Source organism: Anomaloglossus baeobatrachus, chromosome 3, assembly GCF_048569485.1.
Source record: "Anomaloglossus baeobatrachus isolate aAnoBae1 chromosome 3, aAnoBae1.hap1, whole genome shotgun sequence".
Lineage (NCBI taxonomy): Eukaryota > Metazoa > Chordata > Amphibia > Anura > Aromobatidae > Anomaloglossus > Anomaloglossus baeobatrachus.
This window is the reverse complement of record NC_134355.1, coordinates 260,352,223-260,359,327: the sequence shown is the minus strand read 5'-3', so window position 1 is coordinate 260,359,327 and position 7,105 is coordinate 260,352,223.

Below are 7,105 nucleotides of genomic sequence, written 5' to 3'. Positions count from 1 at the left end.
TGATTGCTGGACATCACAGTGCTGTAAAAATAAATCTTTAAAAAAATGACGTAGCGCTCCGCGGTATTTTTGATTCTCAGCGCAGATAAAGCAGACAGCTATGCGTTGCCACCCCCATCTGCCTGCCGTTACCTTGGTTGGCAATCAAAATACAGGGAAGCCCATTAATTTTTTCTATTTAAAAAATAGTTAAAAAAAAAAATGACGTTGGGTCCCCCCATTTTTGATAGCCAGCTAGGGTAAAGCAGACGGCTGTAGCCTGAAAACCACAGCTGGCAGCTTTACCGTGGTTGGGGATCCAATGTGGAGGTCCCCTCAGGCTCTTTTTTATAATTATTTTATAAATATTAATAATTACACAATAAAAGTAGGGTCCCCCCCAAATTGGATCACCAGCCAAGGTAAAGCGGACAGCTGTGGTCTGGTATTCTCAGGGTGGGAAGGTCCATAGTTATTGGGCCTTCACAGCCTAAAAATAGCAGGCCGCATGCACCCCAGACGTGGCGCATCCACTAGATGCGCCAATCCTGGCGCTTCACCCCAGCTCATCCCGTGCCCTGGTGCAGTGGCAAACGGGGTAATAAATCGGGTTGATACTAGCTGTAAAGTCACCTGAGATCAAGCCCAGCAGTTTGTGATGTCATGGCGTCTATTAGATACCCAACATCATAAACTGTCAGTACTAACAAAAAAAAAATCGACAAAAGAAATTTATTTGAAAAAACAGTCCCCAAAACATTTCCTCTTTCACCAATTTATTGTAAGAAAAAAAATAAAGGGGTCCCACGACGACTCTGGACCGTCTAGAATATGGGGGGGAGACACTCAGGGAACGTATCCCCCATTTTCTAGGAGTGCGGACCCTTCATGTGAAGAGTGTGGGTGCAATGAATCTGCACTCACTCTTCTCGGGTCCACAGCAGCAGAGTCCATGTCGTAATGGTTGCTACCAAAGCTGCAATGCCCTGCTCATGAGGTAAGGGCATGCCTAATCAGGAGAACTACTGTAGAGGAAGCTCTGCTCACTGGTATATAGGTGCTCAGAGGTAATAGTAGATAAAATTAGTGAGTAACCTCGGCACTCTAAATCTCCCAGACTAAGTCAGTAAGTCACAACGGATAGTAATGCAAAATCACTCTTTATTGGTCCGTATTAAGAAAAACATTTTTTTTCATAAGCATATATGTTTTTGTCCAAAACAAGTTACAAATGACGTTTCGGCCTGAGCCTTCGTCAGATTGGACTTATCTGCATGTAATCATGAAAAATGACAATAATCAGTATCACATAAGAGTGAGAGAACAATAACATATACTCGAACAATGTAGAGGTACAATTGGGATGCAGCAAAAAATTGCAACACAGCAAGAAATGAAACACATGATACAAATGTCATAATATAGTACAAGGACAATATAGTAATGACAAATATGGGGTCAGAGTAGGCTTAGACAGCTCTGGTACGAAAGAGATGTCAATCATAAAGTAACATGTGCAGTAGGTGTAGAGCTACACTATGCATGGCAGAGCTAATGGGTAGACCGACCATAGAAAAAGTGTAGAAAAAGTGTAGAAAAAATGGAGAAAAAGTGGAGAAAAAGTGGAGAAAAAGTGGAGAAAAAGTGGAGAAAAAGTGGAGAAAAAGTGGAGAAAAAGTGGAGAATAAGTGGAGAAATAATGGAGAAAAAAATGTAGAAAAAGTGGAGAAAAAGTGGAGAAAAAGTGGAGAATAAGTGGAGAAAAAAATGGAGAAAAAATGGAGAAAAAGAGGAGAATAAGTGGAGAAAAAATGGAGAAAAAAATGTAGAAAAAGTGGAGAAAAAGTGGAGAAAAAGTGGAGAAAAAATGGAGAAAAAGTGGAGAAAAAGTGGAGAATAAGTGGAGAAAAAATGGAAAAAAAAATAGAGAAAAAGTGGAGAAAAAGTGGAGAAAAAATGGAGAAAAAGTGGAGAAAAAGTGGAGAAAAAATGGAGAATAAGTGGAGAAAAAATGGAGAAAAAAATGGAGAAAAAGTGGAGAAAAAGTGGAGAAAAAATGGATAAAAAGTGGAGAAAAAGTGAAGAAAAAGTGGAGAAAAAATGGAGAAAAAAATGTAGAAAAAGTGGAGAAAAAATGTAGAAAAAGTGGAGAAAAAATGGAGAAAAAGTGGTGAAAAAGTGGAGCACCCTTTGGTGCCTTTCATGTGGCACTAAGGGGTGCTTAGCTTTGTATTTAGCCAAAAAAATGAAAAAAAAATGACGTAGGATTCCCCCTAGTTTTGTAGCCAGCTAGGGTAAAGCAGACGGCTGCAGCCTGCAGACCACAGCTGGCAACCTCACCTTGGCTGGTAATCCAAAACTGAGGGCACCCCACGCTGTTATTTTAAATTAAATAAATAATTTTTAAAAAAAACACGTAGGGGTCCCCCCAAAATTGGATCACCAGCCAAGGTAAAGCAGACAGCTGGGGCCTGATATTCTCAGACTAGGGAGGTCCATGGTTATTTGACTCTCCCCAGCCTAAAAATGGCAGGCCGCAGCCGCCCCAGAAGTGGCGCATCCATTAGATGCGCCAATCCTGGTGCTTCGCCCCAGCTCATCCCGCGCCCTGGTGCGGTGGCAAACGGGGTAATATATGGGGTTAATACCAGATGTGTAAGTCACCTGGCATCAAGCCCTGGGGTTGGTGAGGTCAGGCGTCTATCAGATACCCGACATCACCAACCCAGTCAGTAATAAAAAAAAATAGACGACAAACACATTTTTATTTGAAAAAACACTCCCCAAAACATTCCCTCTTTAACCAATTTATTAGAATGAAAAACAAATCCAGGTCTGGTGTAATCCAAGGGGTTGCCATGACGATCCACACTGTCCCAGTCAATGAAGAGCAGGATGTTGCCCATTGGCTGGGAGAGCAATGCAGTGACCTGAGCTAACATCAATGGGTCAGCCCAGGTCACTGCAGGGGATGACAAGTGCTGCTGTCAGCGAGGTACATTACCTGCGCTGATCTCCAGCACTGCCGACAGCCCCTGTCACTGAGCTCAATGACCGGCGCCTTCACACCAAGTATTGCGAGAGGCCCGTGACGTCACCGCTAGTCAGTCTCGGGTCGGAAGCGAGAGGTGATGTGACAAGCTGCGGCCATGGAGGACAGTGACAGCGCTGAGGTCGGGATGGCGGGACTTCATCACCGCAGGTAAGCCGAGCGGGACCATGTGTGTGTGTGTGTGTGTGTATGTGTATGTGTGTGTGTGTATGTGTGTGTGTGAGTGTGTGTGTGTGTGTGTGTGTGTGTGTGTACATGCCGCGGGCAGGAGGGGGCGGAGTGAGCTGAGCTGGGAAGTGTGGGCTTCCTGCACGTAACTAGGATAAACATCGGGTTACTAACCAAAGCGCTTTGGTTGGATACCCGATGTTTATCTTGGTTACCAGCTTCTGGCAGGCTGCCAGGATTGCTCCTGCACACTGTAGCTGTAAAAAGCCCTGCTTTTTGCTGCTAGAACCGTTCTCGAACGGATCTAGAACTATCGAGTTTTTGCAAAAAGCTCGAGTTCTAGTTCGATCTCGAACAGCCCCCAAAATCACTCGAGCTTAGAACTGGAGAACCTCGAACCGCGAACCGCGCTCAACTCTAGTAATGAGATCTCCATCAATGGAAGTCTTCAAGCGGAAGCTGGATAAACATATAGCTGGGATGATTTAGGGAGGCCTGCACCTTGCAGGGGGTTGGATTTGATGGCCCTTGAAGTCCCTTCCAACTACCATTTTATGATTCTAGCAATCACTCCCTTGACACAAGAACATTTTTTTTTATAAGACTGAGTTTCATAGAACATTTATTTTAACCTATCCATGAAAAGTAAGGTTCATAATAAAACTTTCATTACAAAATTTTCAGTTGTACTCAAATTAGTTGATGCATAATACACTCCATATGAAAACTACTACATCTAGGATTTCGAATAACCTCCATTATTTTTAATGCCAATTTTTATGCCAAGTCTTCTAGGCATAGAATGAACTATACATCTATCTTTTTCCATTCATCAAGAACTTACTCTTTTAGAGCCTGGATGCTGCTTGGTGAATGATAACATCTTGTCTCTTCAGAATTCCCCATAGTTGTCAAATTGGGTTCAGATCAGGAGACATACTGAATCACTTTCACCCTGTTCTTTTCAAAAACCAGCAGCACTCATACAGCCCCACATAAGTACACTGCCACCACCATGTTTCGCTGTGGACACCATGCAATTAGAAACATGAATTTATAATTTGAAACTTAGAAAAATGCATGGTGTCTACAGTGAAACATTGTGGTGTCCTTATATGGGGCTTTATGAGTGCTGCTATTGTTGGAAAGCTGCATTTCATGGATGGTATCATGAATTCACAGATATACTACTCTATTTTGAAAGAAAAGATGCTACCATCACTCTGTGACCTTAGTAAAGCTACACTTTTCAGACATGACACTGATCCAAAACACACATCTGTTGCATTGCTTAAGGAGAACAGGGTGACAGTGATTCAGTTGTCAAATATGTCTCCTGATCTAAACCCAACCAAGACATTTATGCTGAATACTGAAGAGACAAAACAAGTTTAGCATCACTTTCAAATTAACATTCAAGCTCTAAAAGAGGTTCCTGCAGAAGGGACAAAGATAGATGTTGCAATAGTCGCCAACTTGTTCATTCCATACCTAGAACACTCGGTAGTGTCCTTAAAATTACTGATTTATGGTACTGTGCATACGTTTTAAAATAAGTGGGGAAAAAGTGCTACATAGCCAGGATGTTTTTTTTAAAAAAAAAAGCAAAAACAAAAGAATGTTAATAGTTTATTTGTATCTTTAAAAAAAATTGTAAGTGAAAGAACAATAAATAAATAGAAATCAAATTTTCAAAACATCATCAATTCTTCTAGATACACTTGCACAAAATGGTTTAAGAAACTGTTAGGCAGGTTGTTAGTGACTAGAGTTGAGCGATGTTCGGTTCGCCAATTTCAAATTCGAGTGATTTTGGTCAGTATTTGAGTCGTTCGACGAACTCGAACGATTTGCTTCAAATTCGGCTGTTCGAGTTACCGTTCGATAACGGTTCGATCACCAAAAGCGTAGCTAGTTACTTACTAGCTGGCTTTTCACTGTAATAGTGTCAGTCACTGTTAATATTGAATATTATCAAAATTCAGCGTATAGCGGGGGGGGAAGTCGGGGTTTAGATCTAGGCTGCTGAGTGCTGAAAGAATTGCGATCGCCATTTTTTTTTCCTAACCGCGCCTACAGTGGAGAGGGCCAGGCTGTTAGCCAATCACAGACACACACACAGCAAAGTGGATTCTTGCCAGACAAGCAAGGGCATGTGTTATAGGCTGTGCATGTTACATGTCTTTGCCCTATAAGACACGGCCATTTTCCCCATTGCCGCCATTATCTCTCTGCTGCGGGTGGGTGACAGTCACCGCTCTAGCTCCTGCTGCTGCTGCTGTGTGCGCTATAGACATACAGTGCAATCTACACATCGCTTTAGGGATTAGGGACTACTTGTAATTTCAGCCCTTTTCAGGGCTACATTACAGCTGTTCATAACCATTGTTGCTAGGCAGGTCTGTGCCAGCGCTGTGCAGGGGTTTATATCACAGCGTCTGGCTACATCAGCTCAGGCACTTCCTTGGGGCATAGTTTCATTGTCAGGGATAAAAAGCGAGGCTTCCTTTGCTGACAAGCAAGCTACAGCACCTGTGCAGTGTACAGCACCTGTTCATTTTTGCTACGCAATTTTTATTGCAAAAAGTGCTGCAATTTTTAGGGCCATACTTTCATTGTCTGGGATACTACGTTAGGGTTCCTCTTCTGACAATTTTGCTATACCACCTCTGCATTGTACAGCACCTGTCCATTTTTGCTACGCAATTTGAATTGCAAAAAGTGTTGCCATTTTTAGGGCCATACTTTCATTGTCTGGGATACTACGTTAGGGTTCCTCTGCTGGCAATTTTGCTATACCACCACTGCATTGTACAGCACCTGTCCATTTTTGCTACGCAATTTGAATTGCAAAAAGTGCAGCCAGTTTTCGGGCCATACTTTCATTGTCTGTGATAGTCAGTGTTGGTTCTTCAGCTGTCAATAAAGCTAGACCACCTCTGCAATCTACACCACCTCTCCATTTTTGCTACAACATTTTAAGTGTCCAATTTGTTCACAAACAAAATGAGTGGTAAAAGGACAGATGCTGATAGAAAAGGGGAACGGGCGTGTTGGAAAGGGAAAAAAAGTTTGTGTCCGTGGGGTAGGTGGTAAAGCAACAGTAACATCTGCTGTACAAAGGCCATCTGCCAGCAAAAGTAAAATGTCTACTACTTTCCGTGGACAATCTGATGGGATTCCTTTTTTACGGAATCGAACAACTCTACCAAAAGTAGATGAGGCACAAAAAAAGAACATGCTTGAATGGATCTCAAGTGCTCCATCAAGTGGCCTCTCCTCCACCTCAACTTCAACATTCCAAAGACTCCAGTCCTCTGAGTTGTCACCCCAATCACACTTGATTTCCAACAGCTCTCAAGTCTCCACCCGCCCTGCAGAGTATGGGGTAACAGAGATGGTTGAGTCTGCAGAGCTGTTCAGTGACAGTATAGTCTGGGAATCAGAGGTCTGCTCCAAAGCTACAGTGAGTCCAGACCAGGAAATGATCTGCAGTGATGGCCAGAAGCTTTGTGAGTCAGATTCAGGCCCTGATGAAGACGTTTCTGAGCATAATGTAGACCCTCATTCCCAAACTGTAACTCCTCTTGGTGGAGACAATGAGGAACATTCTGATGATGATGAGACTCAGATACCTGATTGGAATGACAACTTAACTATTCGGTCACGGCAGGAAGAGGTTAGCTCTGAGGATGAGGGGAGTGCAAACTCACAGGGTAATGATGAGGTTGTAGATCCCACTTACTGTCAACCCACAGTCAGGCACTCGATGAGGTCAGCAGAGGTGGTGGAGGATGATGCGACTGACGACGAGGTTAGCTTGCACCTTCCTGGACAGAGACGGAGTACTGGAAGCATGTCAACAACTGAATCCTCAGCAACAACTCTGCCTCTGAGCACAAGTAG